Here is a 21,603-nt window from a genome sequence, read left to right on the forward strand (position 1 = left end):
ATGTAATGAGGAATGTTTAATAAGGTTATGGTAAGAGGCTTGCTTAGGCCTAATGGGTTATGCTCGTCCAATTCCATGTGCCAATCATGATCCCTTTTGAATATGTGATGTGACAGAAGAGGTTAGCCACGACGCACCTGCTGCTAATTGGAAATCCTTGTTGATTCCGACTTCTTTCTTCACACAAACTTGAACCTTATTTATGCAACCTTTCAGAAAACTTTTAAAAGATGAAAAACACAAGATTTAGAGCTAAAATTTAGGCACAAAATCATTGAAGAAAAGTCTCATTTGAGTTAAGAAGAAATTGAAAGATTCAAGAAGATTTGGAGATCAAGATTTCAACTTTTAGAGTTAGTTTATTCTTTTTGTTATTCTTTATTTTTTTTGGTTTGGTTTCAATGTTTAAACTCTATTTGATGATGATTTGTGACATTATGGGGAACTAATTTAGTTATCTAAGATTATGATTGAACTCAATACGTAGTCTAAATTATTTATCTCTCTTTTGCTTAAATTTGATGGTTTAAGTTGTTTATTTTATTCTATTATTAATGCTTTTAATTGCCTAATCACCAATTAGATTGAATTGGAAATCTAAGTTAAACTTTGATGAAGGAGATTTAAGGTAGACCTTGAATAGAATAGTGTATGATCGAATGCACTCAGTTAATTAGGTGGTTTAATTTGCATATACGGTAGACATACTGTCAAGCCTGACTCTACAATATGTTTATTATGCCATTCTTACATAAGAATACATGTTTGCTTACTTGGGTACCCTGGAAATCGTTAAAGGATGGTATTGTACCAAATGGTACAATTAAGTTGAATTAAGCCTCGAACTAGTCCAAATAAAGATTTTAAGATGAAATTGAGAAATTTAAAACCCCAGAATGACTTAAAATGGTGATTCGGAGTTCAAGAACCAATTTGGAGTCAAATTGGAATTTTCATGACCTAAAGGCAAAATGGTCATTTTGCCACCCAAGGTTAAGATGTGAGTGCTGGCTGGAATTTTTGACTAAGATTGATCATTGGGAGTATAATTTGAGTTTGAGAAGTGAAGAATTTTAATTTCGGCATTTTTTTTAGCATAGGGGTAAAATAGTCATTTTACCACCTTAGGGGCAAAATTGTAATTTTACAGCACCCAACACTTGTCCAGCACATGGATTTTACCCAATATTATCATGGATAATTAAGGAAATTTAAGTGGTGGAGAGAGATTGCTTAATGGCTAAGTATGACTCATGGACCAATGAAATGGTGACATGTGTCAAAATCTCATCCATTCATTATTTTCCTTATAAATTAGCACAAAATCAGCCCATTTCTTTTCATTATGGCTAGCCATAGCAAGAACAAAGGAAGAAAAGAAGAACACCAACCCTAGGTGGAAAAATTCAAGGGAAAAGTGTGGAAATTCAAGTAATCAAGCAATCAAAGGTAAAATTTCTTGATTTTGACTTGCGATCTACCTTTCCCATGCATTATTTTGCATTTTCCATGGTTGAATCACAAGATATCATGAAGGATTCATGGCTGACCGAATTTAGAGAGAGAAGATTTGATGATTGATTTGGTTAGATTTTAAGATATTTTACTGTTTTTAGTTAGTTAGTGATGTGTAGCATGGAAATCAAGCAAGAAAAATTCATTTTCTCCCATCACCCATCATTGGCCGAATTTTCCATGTAGAGTGTGGATGATGATTTTGATTTTATTTCAAGTGAATTGGTTAGGAAATGATGATTTATGGTGTGAGAATCAAGTAGAAAAAATCATAGTATTGATGCACCCACCATGGTCGAATTTTTCAAGAGAAAATGTGAAGATGATTTTGCTAGATTTTATGCTATTTGACTTGTGTTTGATGAGTTGGAGTATTGAGATAAAAATGGAGTTAATTGGAGTTGAATTGGACATATTGGCCAATTAATCGAGTGATAGATCAAATTAGGCCAATACCAATTTAATTAGGAACCCAAATGAATTTGTGTAGAATACCGTGTTTAGACAGTAATCCGAACAATTTGCATCCCATTTCATGCATTAGTATAGAGCCTGAATTGGTTTTATAACAATTTAGCACTAATGTAGTAAATGGTTTATTGTGCATTATGTCTAAGTGGTGAGCATTCTGGCAAAAGTAAAGAGATAGTACCTGAGGATCAAGAATCGGAGTACTTGAAATTTGACTTTTGAAATAGTGAGTAACCTTATCATCATCTTGATTATCTGAAGTGAATTTTAATTCATTTTTGTGATTTTATGGAAAATGAGTTTAAATGGTAAATCTTTATGCTTTAAAAGCAAAATGTGATTAAATGAAATGATTTTATAAAATTGTCTTGAAATTGAATGATGGTTTTGGAAAATGGAGAAATTGGAGACTAATTGTAGTGTTGTAAATTATGGTTTGAATTGAGTGGCTTATGATAATGTGGGCATAAGTGGCTGAATTGGTAATTGTGCTAAACATATGTGAACTGTTGTTTTGCCTTGACATGTTGTGTTGTAAAATAATTGCCACGTTATGCTACTGAAATTTTATTGATTTGGTGGGATATCGATTAGCTTACTGCAGTTGGCGGGTTTCCGTGGACCGGCCTACTAGAGGGGCACGGTAAACCTCGTTATATCTTACCTCAGTATGAGAGGTGCAGATGGATAACTCTTGAGGTTAACACTTTAGAGTTCACTTCACGCCAAACCACGACGTGAGGGTGAACTCAGCTAACGCCAAGAAACAGCTTTGTTTCAAAATAAAAACATGATTTATGTGCACATAACTTTTTAACAGCCTTGGCGAACTAGGTTGGGATAGCCCTCGATCAAGGCATCCCTGATAACTGGGTATGAGAATGATTTTGGCAGGAGCCAAAGTTTTAAGAAATTCATAAGCCATGTTGATTACTCGATTTATATGAATTGATTATTTTTGGTTGAAACAAGTTGAAAGGTGATGTATTACAATATGTTAAACTGTTTATCTGTCTCCATTTACTCAACTTTAGATGTTTTAGATGGTATTTGTTTACTCACTAGGATTATATAATCTCACCACCCTCCTTTTCACCCCTTTCAGGCTCAAGATAGTCGGTAGATAGCTCACTTTGTTGAGGGCTACAGTTGGACTTGCATCCTCAAAAACTGTAGGTTTACTGCTTTTAATACTTTTGGTTATTCGAGGGCCCACTTGTTACTATAAATTAAATTAAATACTCTGGCTTACTGTATTACAATATATATGAATTTATTTTGCTTTTAAGCTGTAAAAACTATTTATGCAATGTTCTAAAAATATTGTTTTGTGAGAAAATTGAATATTTTATTTAATATTTTTATTTTATTCTAATAATCATAATTTCATTTTAAATGAAGGTTTTAGATGTTTAAACTTATTTTTGATTATGAATTATGTGTTTTGTACTCGCATACTACATTTTTAGCAGATTTCGAGATTTTTAAGGAAAAATGATCGAAATACCCCTATGAGAAAAAAATTGTTTTTCTATTGTTTTGATTTGGAAATAGTTTATAATCTCTCAAAACATAATTTTAGTGACTAATACTCATAGGGGAAGCGAGAAAAATTGATGCTAAGCCTTGCGAGGTTTCGATTAATATTTCGGGTAATGAATGTCTATCGGGACGTCGCGACGGTTGTCACGGGCTCGATGGGAGTTCTAGGTAGTGACAATTCTATTGGTATCAGAGCTTTTGGTTTTAAAGATTTGAGCTTTTGGGTTTAAAGTTGTTTTAAAGTTATCTTAAAAACTATAGTGTTAGTGTGGCCCCGAGTTAAGTTAGGTTTGATAGAATAGAATACGTATATCTGCATATAGAATTTGGAGTTGTTTAGACTCGTTTTGTTTCTTCTTATAGATCTTATGAGAGCATAAGTCATAGACAGGGAGCTATATGAACTCCTATTCCCAATAATCCACTTTTTTGTTAATGTCATGCAAAGGTCACAAGTAGGGCCGTTGTTCGGGTTTAAAATGCCACCTGTGACACGAGCCTGTGTTAGAGAGATCTTAAAACAAATGCTTCTAATGAAAGATTAATGAAATGATATATCCCTCCGATTAAGGATAGAGAAATTTGGAGTTGGACTAATAGGCCGTGATAATTTGTTCATTTGGTGGAGTTATAATTGAACTCATGGTTGTTAATTGGAAAAAGATTTGGGGACTATGGATTATATTGGGGTTAATATAAAGGAGCACCTGTGATAATGGTAATAAGGGGAACATTTTGATTAGAATGAATAGTGATGATTGTAATTCACCTGGAGTGTATAAATTAAGCATTCAGGTAAGAGTAAACCCATACTTATGTGGATGAAGATAAAAACACTATGTTAATTGAGCTTGTTATGCCCATATAAAAGTGGTGTTGGGATTTTGAAATATTTTATATGTGAATATGTGTTGAATTGGTACAGCAGCTTAAAGGGAACTGATGTTGATTTCAATTAAGCGATTGTGAGATTTCAAGAATTAATTGGACCTATTATAGTTCATGGATATAAGCACGTGAATTAACTCGAGAGTGAGTATCAATGATTACTATAATTGATGTGTGGTCATGAAGTAAGAAATTAGTAAACAAATCTACTCTAAGGATGAGCTTGAACTTTGCTATGCATAGAAAAAGGGGGAGCCAAGGGATTGAAGGACTAGATGTGGAATTGGCAGCTTTAGGTTAAATGATTTAGAAATGTCAAATCTAGTCTAAGTGCCATAAGAAGTTCTATAATTGAGACTGATATATGAATTACTTGAAAGATCAATTTAAAAGTTTATTTGGTTCAAAGTGTGGCCTATGATACGAATGATCAATCTTGAAGGTGATCTCCGCAAAGTAAGGAATTTAGAAAATGTTGATGTTTGGGTATACTCTAAGAGAGAGAACTTCTGCATCCTAAGTTTAGGACAACTTTGATCTTATGATCGCAAAGGCAAGGTGTAATAACTAAGTAAATTATTCACTTAATAAATGTGATTGCTTATTGATGAATAAAGTCAAGATCTTAACATTTAGTGGTATACAATTTGATAATTATGTCTTTAAGAGTTATTTGGAGACAATTCCTTCATCAAATTTGCACTAAATGCTATGGTAAAGGCATATCAATGTTAATATGGAAATGTATCCAGAAATGATCTTAACATACCACCAAAAAAGAATTAAACATGTTGAAATTAATGTTCTAATAGTGTGCATATGATCGAAAGCTAGTTTGTAAGTTGTAGTTTTCATGATCATGAAATATATAAAGATTATCAATCAATGGACATACACTTGGAGTTGTAATTTACAAGTTTGGAGTATTTAAGATATGATTAAATGGAATTAGCATTAGTTAAGGTACGTAAATCTTTTAATTAATTTCTGTGGAGTATACATGATAGTAGAATGGAGGAACATAGTGCTGTGATACTATATGGTGAAGTTACTATACAATATGGAAAGAGTATTCTAAAGTGGGATTTATTGATTATTGACAAGTGTTATAGGATGAGATGAATTTAAAAATATCAACTTTACCTATTATATGTGATAAGCACAAGAGGATATAAATGGTTATGGAAATTGTGACGTAAGCTTGGAAGGAAACCAAACGGTTGAGAATGATTAATATAGTAACCTTAAATATAGATGAATAACATTGATTAAGTAAACTCCAACAGCCACTGTGCCGTGCTGTTAAGAACACTTCATGTTTAGGACGTATGAATAAAATGAGACAGATGTGAAGTTCAACTTACGAGTTGACCTAAAGTCATTGAACTTGATTCTAAGTTTTGTTAACTGGTGTTTTAAGGTTTTGGAAGGTATCGATATGAATGAGTTAAAGCTGAATAGGTTAAAGGCGTTCCCTTCAGGGGGGAAGAAAAAGGTTTGGGGTTCGAAACTTGGCGAGAAGGTCCTACAAGGCTTGTCTTGTCGCCCTTAGGCACGACGTATGCGAGTAAGTCAAGTGATGGGGACCCAGACATAACAATACCTTGAAGTAGGCCCCGAAGGGGATGCCACATAAATGGCTAAGTTATGGGTTAAGTGATCACATGTTGTGAGACATAAGTTTAAGATAGATATCCCCAAGGAAATTCTCAAGAGAAGTTCTGCCATGGATCTCGTGAAAGCAAGCACTAAGTTATGTGGTTATAAAAAGAAAGCTGTAAGCTGAGAGTGATATTAGTATTAATATTGAAAAGTACTTGAGGAGAATCTAGTTTCAAGTCTTGCAATTTCAAGTACAATTTGTAAATTGGTTAAGGAAAAATGATGTTATATTCATATGAAAGAGTGGAACAAAGGATGATTGAAGTTGACCTTGATAATGAAGTCAGATAATGAAACTTTCCTAATATATTATGGAAATTGGAATTCAAAAATGCTTGAGGCATACATGATTCAAATGAGTCTGAGTTTTAAGTGACAAATCAATATCGGAATGCAAGAAGGATACAAGGTAATTTAGAGGCATGAAAGATAATCGAGGAATAAGGATGACTCTTAGGAATTGTGGTATTGCATAAGATGCAATGATCAAGTTAAGATAAATCTTTGAAGTATCAATGGGATTATAAGGCATACACGCATAATAAATTATAATTCAATGGAGATGACATTATGATGCAATGATATATAGTATAAGGAAACTTAAGCATATAATTGGAAATGATAAGAAGAAAGTATAAGTATGTAAATGATGTGAAACTATGCACAGGCATGATGAGAATTTATATTGATTATGAAGATTATTCTATTGAATCTTGGTTATGGATGGAAATGAACAAAGAGAAATTAGTCTGAAGGTATTTGTAAATAGAGACCCGTATACATAATGAGGAATATGGACATTTGAATGTGCGTGTATACGTATGTGTGGAGTTAGTGATGTACCTAATTAAAATGAAAAATGGTTTTAGTGGTTCGAGATCTGAACTCAATATATTTGATGAGTTGTATAGATAATGTAATAATCAAGAATCTTATCAAAAGTTGATTTATGGCGACCTAAGGAATTTTGGGAAATAGTTAAGGAAATGTAATCTATAGTGCGATTAAGCCATATTAGATGGATTTATAGGATTAAGAAGATTGGAATTTCCTAAATGCAAGGTAAACATGAAGTATGTGAAAATAATTGAAGCCATTAATCTTCCCTAACATTGAGGATATGTATAAGAATGAATATGGCATGTTAATGATACTGTAAACTACACAATAATTTATGAGGATAAGATGAATGAATGAAAGTCGAGAAATTTGATATGGAATGAAGTAATAAGATAATGATTAGTATACCTAAATAAGTATAAAATGCGATCGAAATTGATATGATTGAGATGGAGTTATGGTTCAAATTTAATGATAGTAATAGAAGCATGCTTGGTGTCTTGATATAAGAGATCATAATTGTGAAGGTTACTGTTGATCTGATTTTAAAGGATAATAATAGACATAAGTGAAGTACTCGAGTTGAATTGGAGGTAAATGAGGTGAACAAATCGAAATTCCCTATCAAGCGGAGGACATAAGAAGTCGAGCATTAGATGAGAAAACAATACCCCTACCTTTTCTCTGAGTTCAATAAATAAAATTTTGAGGTCAAAATTTTATTTTAAGGGGGGTAGTATTGTCAAGCCCGACTTTACAATATGTTTATTATGTCATTCTTACATAAGAATGCATGTTTGCTTACTTGGGTGTCACGACCCAATTTTTTGGGCCATGATTAGCGCATGGGTCCAATGGACGTAACCCACTAAACCCAAGCAAGTCTATTATTTATCTTACTTATAATTCCATCTATTATCACTAAGTCATATTTCATAACTTTGAATCAAAATAGTGATATACATTGCCAACTCGTACTGGCATTACTCATTTAAAATTTACATTAAGTTCATCTATACATAACAAAATAATATTCGACTTCCAACGGAGGGACTCGGATGAATATATAGCTACCGAATGCCGAGACACCTACCAAAAGATGGACATAGGTCTACAAGGACACCTTGTCTTAATTATTTGCTGCCTCGTGATCTGAAAACATGAATTTTTATAAAACGTGAGTACAATACTCAGTGAGTGAATATTAGAAGGGAACAAGCAATCTCAACCAAGAAATTTGACAATCATGATGCACCGGTTGAAAATAAAGCCATTTTCATCTAACTACTATTCCAAACCCTTTTTCCCTTACCTAGAAATTTATTACGCATTCAAGGATTAAACATCCTTGAATTTACACCGATCCTTCTAGCAAAGTAGTAAAACTGACGATTATTTACAAATCGTCACACAATAAGGGTTTCACAACCCGTACGATTCATATATGCATATGTATCATGTACAATTTCATTCACCAATTGTTCTATCAAGCAAGATAGCAAAATTAACAGTTTATCATAAACCATCACAAACAAGGGTTTCACATACCACACAATCAAACATATATACACAAAGATATGAGCAATTATATACACCACCAAGTCTTCACTATTCTTGGTGGTACAAAGAAATAACTATCGAAGTACTCGGTAAGGGGTATCATTCAGTATCCCTCTTTGCACACATCTGAATTTTTAGGAAATTGTTCGCGTTAAGTATCGTCGTCCCCACAACCTTTATCATTAAACCGACATTGCATTTCCCACTCCGCACATGCACGGTCGTAATTATCACATCCTTTGTCATTCAACTAGCATTGCACTTCCCACACCGCACATGCACGGTTGCATCAATTTCACCATAATTTATTAATAATGCATATCAGCATAATACAAGGGTACACGATTCAGTACACTTAATTTCACACAATTTCTCAATAATACATGTAGGCATCATACAGATATACACAGATGCATAGCAATCATATCTAACATCACAGAAATATTTTCACTAAAGGCTTGGTCCCAAGATTCATTTTTAAATGGGAATTAGATATAATCATTCACGCATTTCATTTCAACTTAATTAGAATTCCCAAATAAATTTTGAAATGCAAATTCACTCACTGGTGTCAAAAATCCGGATTCCAGGTGCACTCAGACTAATAGTCCTTAAGCGTAATTCCTTTGCCTTTTTCGGACGTCTCACTACCTTGTCAAATAACAAAGTCGAGGAATTTACTATATTGTCCCTAAATTGATATAAACTAATTTAAATTACTAACGCTTGATATGTAAATGCAAAAATAGGTCCGATTACCGCTTAATCGCGGTATCGATTAAATTAGACCGATCACCCGATTAATTGGCGATTGTGTCCAAATCACCTCCAAATTAATCCATTTCTCCTCTAATACCTTAATTTACCACATACCATTTAAATAAAGCCCAATTCAGCATTAGAACCCTCACAGTTCTTTATAGAAAAATTCGATCATTTGGTGCACTAGCACCGAAATTTTTCTACATAACCATTTCACCTCAATTCATCATTTTTCAAGCCATTTTCCTTGAAATAAAAACAATCCCCCATTGATATTCAGCCCTCATGGTTCGACCAACAAGGAACCCTACAGAAACTGAATATTTCTTTTGTGTTTTTGTTCATAACCATGCTTAACTATCCCTAAACACTAACATAGTCTAAAATCAAATTATTCCAACAACAATTCCTCTTCCATACCCATTTTTAAGAATTGAATTCATCATGATAACTCAATATTCAACCATGGAAATCAAGAACAAAAGCATGGGTAAGCTATGTATCAAGTAGAATTAAAGAAATTTTAACTTACCTAGCTTGTTTCCTTGATTTCTTCACTTTTTCTTTGAATTTCCACCAGGTTTTCTTGTTTTTCCCTTTGTTCTTCCTTTTTTCTTGTTGCTGGTTGTCTAGGCCGAATATGGTTAGAGAATTGGGGATTTAATGGGCTGATTTCTATAGAAAATAATACAATAATCAAGCATGCCACATGTCACATGCTTATTGGCCCAATTTTTTTACTTTTTGACTTTTTCTTCTTAATTTTCCACCACAAATATTCTGGTATTTATCCAATCCTACCACAATTAAAATCCCTTAGTCTTGACAAGTGCTGGGGCGAAAAATTTACCGATTTTCCTCCGAGGTGAAAAAATTACGATTTTACCCCTATACTCCGAAATATACCGGAATCACATTATTTCTACTTTTCAACCTCAAATAACACTAATATTGATCAATATTAACCAAATGGGGCAAAAATCGTTTTATAAAAATTCTCGTTTAGTCTTCTAGTGGTAAAATTACTATTTTGCCCTTGTGCTCTAAAAATATCGGGAATCATAATTTTTCACTGCTAAACATCATTCTATACTCCAATAATCATAATTATATTTCATATAATTATTCTTGATCAAATGTGATCAAATCTTCGCTAGAAATCTCCATTTTATCATCAAATGGTAAAATGACCATTTTGTCCCTAATCGGTCAATTTTCCTAATGGACTCCAAACTGGACCTTGAACTCCAAATCACTATTCTAAGCCATTCTGTGGGTTTCAAAATTTTCAATTTCCTCTTAGAATTTCTATTTGAACTAGTTCAAGGTTCGATTTAACTTAGTTGTACCACTCGGTACAATACCATCTTTTAATCGAGCTTGACAAGGTCTCACATTCTCCCCCACTAATAAATATTTGATCCCCGAATTTAAACTCAATGTAGAGTGGGTTACCTTTACATATCGAAGAGGTGTGGATACTTTGTCCGCATGTCATCCTCAGCTTCCCACGTTACCTCCTCGCTAGTGTGATTTCGCCACAACACTTTCACAGACGCTACATCCTTTGAACGGAGCTTTTTAACTTGCCTATCAAGGATAGCTATCGGTTGTTCCTCATAGGTTAGATCATCTTGCAACTGAATGGTTTCATACCGTATTACATGCGATGGATCTGGGTTGTACTTCCTAACCATGGACACATGAAACACGGGATGGATATTCGAAAGGTCTAGCGGTAATGCCAAACGATATGCCACTGCTCCAACCCTTTCTAAGTCTCGAAGGGTCCTATATACCGAGGACTTAACTTCCCTTTCTTGCCAAACCTCATTACCCCTTTAGTTGGAGAAACTTTAAAAAATACATGATCTCCTACTTGGAACTCCAAGTCTCTCTGTCGGTTATCAGCATATGACTTTTGTCTACTTTGTGCTGTTAACATCCTCTGACAGATCATGCGTATTTTCTCAGTGGCATCCTGCACCAACTCAGGCCCCAAAAGTTTCCTTTCTCCTACCTCTAGCCATCCAATGGGTGACCTACATCTCTATCCATATAATGCCTCAAATGGTGCCATTTGGATGCTAGTTTGGAAACTGTTGTTGTAGGCAAATTCCACTAAGGGTAGATATTGCTCCCACCTGACACCAAGGTCTATCACACAAGCCCTCAACATATCCTCCGATGTCTGTATGGTCCGTTCAAACTGTCCATCAGTCTAAGGGTGGAAAGCTGTGCTGAAATCTAACTTAGTGGCCAATGCTTCTTGCAACTATCCCCAAAACCTACTAGTAAACTGAGCTCCTCTGTCAGATACTATAGAAATGGGAATACCATGCAGTTGTACTATCTCATCCACATAAACTCGAGCGTATTGGGCAGCCTCGTAAGTAGTCTTAACCGGAAGAAAATGAGCTGACTTTGTTAACCGGTCTACTACTATCCAATTGAATCATATCCACCACTGGTTCGAAGCAAACCCATTACAAAGTTCATAGCAATATGTTCCCACTTCCACTAGAGTACTGGTAATGGCTGTAGTAGCCCTACAGGCTTTTGATGCTCGGCCTTAACCTGCTGACAAACCAGGCACTTGGAGACAAACTCAGCTACATCTCTCTTAAGTCCTTCTCACCAATACACCTCTTTCAAATCTTGATACATCTTTGTAGCCCCTAGATGTACCACATAAGCTGCCATGTGAGCTTCCTCCAATATTTCTCTCCTCAACCCATCACCATCAGGCACATAAAGTCTGGTTCCATACCTCAACACTCCATCTGTGCCTTTAGTAAACATTTTTCCTTTCCTAACCTGAGGATCCTCTAAGGCCTTAGTCACAAACTCATCTTTACTTTGTGCTTCTTTAATCTTGTCCATTAAAATAGGCCTCACTCTAAAATGTGCTAGCAAAGCATTTGTCTCCACAACTTCCAAATGCACACCTATGTCTCCCAAGCTATGGATCTCTCTAACCAATGATCTCCTATCAGTAGAAATATGTGCCAAGCTTCCCATTGATTTTCAACTCAAGGCATCTACCACTACATTGACCTTACCGGGATGATAAAGAATAGTACAATCATAATCCTTTAGCAACTCCATCCATCTACGTTGCCGTAAGTTAAGATCCCTCTGCTGAAATATATACTTCAGACTTTTGTGGTTCGTGTATATCTCGCAAGTCTCACCATACAAGTAATGTCTCCAAATCTTTAAGACAAACACGATTGCTACCATTTTCAAATCGTTTATGGGGTAATTCTGCTCATGCCTTTTAAGTTGTCTAGATGCATACGCAATCACCTTCCCATGTTGCATTAATACACATCCTAAACCAACCCTCGATGCATCATAAAACACCGTATAACCCCCTTGTGCCTTGTGGTAGGCTTAACACTGTAGCTGTGGTGAGACATGCCTTAAGCTTCTCAAAACTATTCTCACAAGCATCAGACCACTCAAATTTTGTATCTTTACGTGTCAGCTTAGTTAGAGGGGAAACTATTTTGGAGAAGTCCTTCACAAAGCGACGATAATAGCTAGCTAAACCCACAAAGCTTCTAATCTCCGTAACTGATGTTGGCCTTGGCCATTTTTCCACTTCTTAAATTTTCTTTGAATCAACTTGTATCCCATCCTTAGATACCACATGCCCCAATAATGCAACACTTTTGAGCCAAAACTCACACTTGGAGAACTTAGCATACAATCGATGTTCTCTCAAAATTTAGAGCACTATCTTAAGATGCTGCTCATGCTCTTCTCGGCTCTTTGAATATATCAAGATGTCATCAATAAACACCACCACAAACTTATCCAAATAAGGCTTAAACACTCGGTTCATCAAATCCATGAAGGCTGCAGGAGCATTCGTGAGCCCAAATGACATCACTAAGAACTCATAGTGCCCATATCTTGTTCGAAATGCAGTCTTGGGTATATCTTCGTTCCAGATTCTCAACTGATGGTACCCAAATCGCAGATCTATCTTAGAGAAACATTGTTCTCCTTGTACTTGATCAAATAAATCATCTATCCTTGGGAGAGGATACTTATTCTTCACCGTCACTTTATTAAGCTATCGATAATCAATGCACAGCCTAAGTGACCCATCTTTCTTCTTCACAAATAACACTGGTGCTCCCCATGGGGGTACACTAGGATGGATGAAGACTTTATCCAACAAATCTTCTAATTGATCCTTAAGCTCTTTGAGCTCTGTCGGTGCCATTCTATATAGGGGTATGGATATAGGTCTAGTGTCGGGAATTAAATCTATGCAAAATTCAATCTCCCGTTCGGGAGGTAAACCTAGTAGCTCCTCGGGAAATACATCCACGAACTCCTTCACCACCGACACTTGACTTACATTTCCAACCTTCGCCTGAGTATCCCTTACAACAACCAAGTAACCTATAAACCCTGTCGTATTAACCTTCTAGCAGAAATGACCGATATCAAATTGGTTGGAGCATTACTCCTATCCCCCTGAATACTAAATGATGATTCATCGGGGAAATCAAATCTAACCAATTTATGATAACAGTCCACACTAGCATGACAAGGTGATAACCAATCCATCCACAAGATCACATCAAAGTCTAAGGTGTCTAACACCACTAGATTCATCAAAGTATCTTTGTCCCGCCGCAATACTAGCACTAGGCGAGTCATTCCCCTGCTGGGGTAATCGTCAGTTCCTCTATGGACCTTGACGGCTAGAAGATGAACCACCACTACTGAAATCTTTACGGCCTTGATAACCTTCTATTTTGGCCCTTTTTGCTCTATCCCTAGCAACTCTACTCTCACTGGTCCTCATTTCAATCCACTAAGCACAATCTACTGCTGCGGAGTAGGTTTTGAAATCTCGGGATGCCACAGCCCTAAACAGTGGCTCTACTAGCCCATCCACAAACCTCTGAATCTTCATCTCCTCAGTGAAAAGTAGGTAGGGAGCATACCGAGACAACTGCGTGAACTTGATGTCATACTCCGACACTGTCATACTCGAGGTCTGTACCAGAGTCTCAAACTCCCTAGCTCGTGCATTACGTACACTGAATGGTAAAAATCGGTCTAAAAAGGCTACACTAAACTCACCCCAAGTCAATGGTGCTACATCCGTCAGTCTACCTCTACATAGAGAACTATACCATTCCTGCGCCACATCCTCTAATCAGAAGGCTGCTAACTCGACTGATCGGACACTAGAGCATCCCAAAGCCTTACATATTTTCTCCATCTTATCTGAAAAGATCTAGGGCTTTTCCAACACATCGGACCCTGAAAATGATGGAGGCTTAAGCTTAAGAAAATCAGGAAGAGAAATCTCTAAGTGACCCTTCTCAACCTCATGATATTGGCGGTCGGCCTGTCCTTGGAGCTAGGGGATTCTTGCACTGTAGGTCTCCCCTTTACTACCCTCTGTATATCCTCCATACGGGTCATCATCATCTCTACAACCCGATTAACTCCCTATAGGCCTGCCGCCAAATCCTCAATAGTAATACCCCCATCTGGGTGTCTATCTACATCACCTTAGGACTGTCCCTCCTCTTGCCTACTCATAGGCGTATCCGACCTCACCAGCCTAGTGGCCCTGCCACGTCTACCTCGACCTCTCTAGGTGGATGCCCGTGGTCTATCTGCCATCTCAATTGGAGCATCTTGCTCCCCTAACCGTCTTGAGGTGGCTCGTGTCTCAGACGGCATTCTTACCTAGACAAGAGCAAACACCTGTTATTAAACACATATTATAATCATACTTAAGGTAAAAGGTGGTTTCTAAGATAGGGAATCTATGCGGTCATTTGGTTGTAAAATGTGCCGCGGTTCACACTTCACAACCGAAGTTCCCACATAAAAACCCGACACTCTGCTAGACCAACAAATGGAAGTCCTAGGACCTAGACAAACCTAGGGCTCTGATACCAAGATTGTCATGACCCAATTTTTCAGGCCATGACCGACGCATGGGTCCAATGGACGTAATCCACTAAACCCAAGCAAGCCTATTATTTATCTTACTTATAATTCCATTTATTATCACTAAGTCATATTTCATAACTTTGAATCAAAATAGTGATATACATTGTCAACTCGTACTGGCATTACTCATTTAAAATTTACATTAAGTTCATCTATACATAACAAAATAATACTCGACTTTCAGCGGAGGGACTCGGATGAATATACAGCTACCGAATGTCGACACACCTACCAAAAGATGGACACAAGTCTACAAGGACACCTCGTCCAAATTATCGGCTGCCTCGTGATCTGAAAACATGAATTTTTATAAAACGTGAGTACAATACTCAGTGAATGAATATTAGAAGGGAACAAGCAATCTCAATCAGGAAATTTGACAATCATGATGCACCGGTTGAAAATAAAGCCATTTTCATCTAACTACTATTCCAAACCCTTTTTCCCTTACCTAGAAATTTATTACGCATTCAAGGATTAAACATCCTTGAATTTACACCGATCCTTCTAGCAAAGTAGTAAAACTGATGGTTATTTACAAATCATCACACAATAAGGGTTTCCCAAGCCGTATGATTCATATATGCATATGTATCACGTACAATTTCATTCACCAATTGTTCTATCAAGCAAGATAGCAAAATTAACGGTTTATCACAAACCGTCACAAACAAGGGTTTCACATACCACACAATCAAACATATATACACAAAGATATGAGCAATTATATACATCGCCAAGTCTTCACTATTCTTGGTGGTACAAAGAAATAACTATCGGACTACTCGGTAAGGGGTATCACTCAGTATCCCTCTTTGCACACCTCTGAATTTTTAGGAAATTGTGGGTATTACGTATCGCCGTCCCCACAACCTTTATCATTAAACCGGCATTGCACTTCCCACTCCGCACATGTACGGTTGTAATTATCACATCCTTTATCATTCAACTGGCATTGCACTTCCCACTCCGCACATGTACGGTTGCATCAATTTCACCATAATTTATTAATAATGCATATCAGCATAATACAAGGGTACACAGATTCAGTACACTTAATTTCACACAATTTCTCAATAATACATGTAGGCATCATACAGATATACACAGATGCATCGCAATCATATTTAACATCACAGAAATATTTTCACTAAAGTCTTGCTCCCGAGATTCATTTTTAAATTAGAATTAGATAATCATTCACTCATTTCATTTCAACTTAATTAGAATTCCCAAACAAATTTTGAAACGCAAATTCACTCACTGGTGTCGAAAATTCAGATTCTGAGTGCACTCGGACTAATAGTCCTCAAGCGCAATGCCTTTGCCTTTTCCAAACGTCTCACTACCTTGTCAAATAACAAAGTTGAGGAATTTACTATATTGTCCCTAAATTGATATAAACTAATTTAAATTACTAACGCTTGATATGTAAATACAAAAAAACGTCCGATTATCGCTTAATCGCGGTATCGATTAAATTCGATCGATCACCCGATTAATTAGCAATTGTGTCCAAATCACCTCCAAATTAATCCATTTCTCCTCTAATACCTTAATTTACCACATACCATTTAAATAAAGCCCAATTCAGCATTAGAACCCTCACAGTTCCTTATAGAAAAATTCGATCATTTGGTGCACTAGCACCGAAATTTTTTCTACATAACCATTTCACCTTAATTCATCATTTTCCAAGCCATTTTCCTTGAAATAAAAACAATCCCCCATTGATATTCAGCCCTCATGGTTCGAACAACAAGGAACCCTACAGAAATTGAATATTTCTTTTGTGTTTTTGTTCATAACCATGCTTAACTATCCCTAAACACTAACATAGTCTAAAATCAAATTATTCCAACAACAATTCCTCTTCCATACCCATTTTTAAGAATTGAATTCATCATGATAACTCAATATTCAACCATGGAAATCAAGAACAAAAGCATGGGTAAGCTAGGTATCAAGTAGAATTAAAGAAATATTAACTTACCTAGCTTGTTTCCTTGATTTCTTCACTTTTTCTTTGAATTTCCACCAAGTTTTCTTGTTTTTCCCTTTGTTCTTCCTTTTTTCTTGTTGTTGGTTGTCTAGGCCGAATATGGTGAGAGAATTGGGGATTTAAGGGGCTGATTTCTATAGAAAATAATAAAATAATCAAGCATGCCACGTGTCACATGCTTATTGGCCCAATTTTTTAACTTTTTGACTTTTTCTTCTTAATTTTCCACCACAAATATTCTGGTATTTATCCAATCCTACCACAATTAAAATCCCTTGGTCTTGACAAGTGCTGGGGCAAAAAATTTACCGATTTGCCTTCGAGGTAAAGAAATTACGATTTTGCCCCTATACTCCGAAATGTACCAGAATCACATTATTTCTACTTTTCAACCTCAAATAACACTAATATTGATCAATATTAACCAAATGGGGCAAAAATCGTTTTATAAAAATTCCCGTTTAGTCTTCTAGTTGTAAAATTACCATTTTACCCTTGTGCTCCAAAAATACCGAGAATCACAATTTTTCACTACTAAACATCATTCTATACTCCAATAATCATAATTGTATTTCATAATTATTCTTGGTCAAATGTGATCAAATCTTCACTAGAAATCTCCATTTTATCATCAAATAGTAAAATAACCGTTTTGTCCCTAATCGGTCAATTTTCCTAATGGACTCCAAACTAGGCCTTGAACTCCGAATCACTATTCTAAGCCATTATGTGGGTTTCAAAATTTTCAATTTCCTCTTAGAATTTCTATTTGAACTAGTTCAAGGCTCGATTTAACTTAGTTGTACCACTCGGTACAATACCGTCTTTTAATCGAGCTTGATAGGGTCTCACATTGGGTACCTTGGAAATCGTTAAAGGACTATATTCTACCAAATGGTACAATTAAGTTGAATTAAGCCTCGAACTAGTCCAAATAGAGATTTTAAGATGAAATTGAGAATTTTAAAATCCCAGAATGACTTAGATTGGTGATTCGAAGTTCGAGGACCGATTTGGAGTCAAATTGAAATTTTCATGACCTAAGGGCAAAATGATCATTTTTCCACCTGAGGTTAAGATGTGAGCGTTGGCTGGAATTTTTGACTAAGATTGATCATTGGGAGTATAATTTGAGTTTGAGAAGTGAAGAATTTTAATTTCAGCATTTTTGTGAGCATAGGGGTAAAATAGTCCTTTTGCCACCCCAAGGGTAAAATTATAATTTTACACCACCCAACACTTGTCCAGCACATGAATTTTACCCAATATTGTCATGGATAATTGAGGAAATTTAAGTGGTGGAGAGAGATTGCTTAATGTCTAAGTATGACACATAGACCAATGGAATGGTGACATGTGTCAAAATCCCATCCATTCATTATTTTCTTTATAAATTAGCGCAAAATTAGCCCATTTCTCTTCATTATGGCCAGCCATAGCAAGAACAAAGGAAGAAAAGAAGAACACAAACCCTAGGTGGAAAAATTCAAGGGAAAAGTGTGAAAATTCAAGGGATCAAGCAATCAAAGGTAAAATTTCTTGATTTTGACTTGTGATCTACCTTTCCCATGCATTAATTTGCATTTTCCATGGTTGAATCACAAGATATCATGAAGGATTCATAGCTGATTGAATTTAGAAAGAGAAGATTTGATGATTGATTTGGTTAGATTTTATGATATTTTAGTGTTTTTAGTTAGTTAGTGATGTGTAGCATGAAATCCAAGTAAGAAAAATTCATTTTCTCCCATCACCCATCATTGGCCAAATTTTCCATGTATAGTGTGGATAATGATTTTGATTTTATTTCAAGTGAATTGGTTAGGAAATGATGATTTATGGTGTGAAATTCAAGAAAAATCATAGTATTGATCCACCCACCATGGCCGAATTTTCCAAGAGAAAATGTGAAGATGATTTTGCTAGATTTTATGCTATTTAACTTGTGTTTGATAATCTTGAGTATTGGGAGAGAAATGGAGTTAATTGGAGTTGAATTGGACATATTGGCCAATTAATCGAGTGATAGATCGAATTAGGCCAATACCGATTTAATTAGGGACCTAAATGAATTTGTGTAAAATACCATGTTTAGACGATAATCCGAATAATTTGCATCCCATTCCATGCATTAGTATAGAGCCTGAATTGGTTTTATAACAATTTAGCACAAATGTAGTAAATGGCTTATTGTGCATTATGTCTAGGTGGTGAGCATTTTAGCAAAAGTAAAGAGATAGCACCCGAGGATCAAGAATCGGAGTACTTGAAATTCGACTCCAGAAATAGTGAGTAACCTTATCATCATCTTGATTATCTGAAGTGAATTTTAATTCGTTTTTGTGATTTTATGGAAAATGAGTTTAAATGGTAAATCTTTATGTTTTAAAAGCAAAATGTGATTAAATGAAATGATTTTATAAAATTGTCTTGAAATTGAATGATGGTTTTGGAAAATGGAACACTTGGAGACTAATTGTCGTGTTGTAAATTATGGTTTGAATTGAGTGGCTTATGATAATGTGGGCATAAGTGGCTGGATTGGTAATTGTGCTAAACATATGTGAGCTGTTGTTTTGCGTTGACATGATGTGTTGTAAAATAATTGCCACGTTATGCTGCTAAAATTTTATTGATTTGGTGGGATATCGATTAACTTACTGCAGTGGGCGGGTTTTCGTGGACCAGCCTATTAGAGAGGCACGGTAAACCCCATTATATCTTACCTCAGTATGAGAGGCGCGGATGGATAACTCCTGAGGTTAACACTTTAGAGTTCACTTCACGCCAAACCACCACGTGAGGGTAAACTCAACCAACACCAAGGAACGGCTATGTTTCAAAATAAAAACATGATTTAAGCGAACATAACTTTTTAACAGCCTTGGCGGACTCAGTTGGGATAGCCCTCAATCAAGGCATCCCTGATAACTAGGTATGAGAATGATTTTGGTAGTAACCAAAATTTTAAGAAATTCATAAGCCATGTTGATTACTTGATTTATATGAATTGATTTTATTTGGTTGAAACAAGTTGAAAGGTGATGTATTACACTATGTTAAACTATTTTATTTGTCTCTATTTACTCAGCTTTAGATATTTTAGATGGTATTTGTTTACTCATTGGGATTATATAATCTCACCACGCTCCTTTCCACCCCTTTCAGGCTCAAGATAGTCAGTAGATAGCTAACTTTGTTGAGGGCTACAGTTGGACTTGCATCCTCAAAAACTGTAGGTTTACAACTTTTATTACTTTTGGTTATTCGATGGCCCACTTGCTATTGTAAATTAAATTAAATACTCTGGCTTATTGTATTACAATATATATGAATTTATTTTTCTTTTACATTGTAAAAATTATTTATGCAGTGTTCTAAAAATATTGTTTTATGAGAAAATTGAATATTTTATTCAATATTTTTATTTTATTCTAATAATCATAATTTCATTTTAAATGAAGGTTTTAGATGTTTAAACTTATTTTTGATTATGAATTATGTGTTTTGTACTCGCATACTACATTTTTAGTGGATTTCGAGATTTTTGAGGAAAAATGACCAAAATGCCCCTGTGAGAAAAAAATTGTTTTTCTATTGTTTTGATTTAGAAATAGTTTATAATCTCTCAAAACATAATTTTAGTGACTAATACTCACAGGGGAAGCAAGAAAAACTTATGTTAAGCCTTGCGAGGTTTCGATTGACATTTCGAGTAATGAATGTCTATCGGGACGTCGCGACGGTTGTCACGGGCTCGATGGGAGTTCCAGGTCATGACACATACACCTATAAGCCATATGAAACCAAGATTAGAGCATGAATTTAGTGAATCGTTCTTCAATTTAATTTGCATAGACATATAGTAAGTTAATTAGAAGAGATATTTTTATGAGAAACTTGACAAAGACTTATAAATAATTTAGGACGTTAGGTTAGCAACTTAATCTATTGAAATACGTTAAGAGAGAGATACAATATTCAGATGAAGTATTGAGAGATATCATAATCTTAGGTTTGGTAGTTGATTGAGTTTGTAAAATAAAATTGTTGATTAATTTTAAATTAGTTTTAGTTTTAGTTTGTTAGATTTAATTTTGCTTTTTAGTAATTTAAATTTGATTGTTTGAATAAGATTAAAGTGTGTTAATTTTAGTAGTTAATAGTAGGAATTAATTCAATTCTCTGTGGGATCAACACTCTACTTTTCAGTATTTGCTTGTTTAACAATACGTGCACTTGCGTGGATGATCTGACAATAGAATGATGTAAGTGTAATGCCATCAATAAAGATTTTGTTATCTATGCATTGTGCTATGGAAAAACCTTTGTGAAGCATCTTATATACTCATAATCAAATTTTT

Source organism: Theobroma cacao, chromosome 4, assembly GCF_053813885.1.
Source record: "Theobroma cacao isolate CCN51 chromosome 4, ASM5381388v1, whole genome shotgun sequence".
NCBI classification, from domain to species: Eukaryota; Viridiplantae; Streptophyta; class Magnoliopsida; order Malvales; family Malvaceae; genus Theobroma; species Theobroma cacao.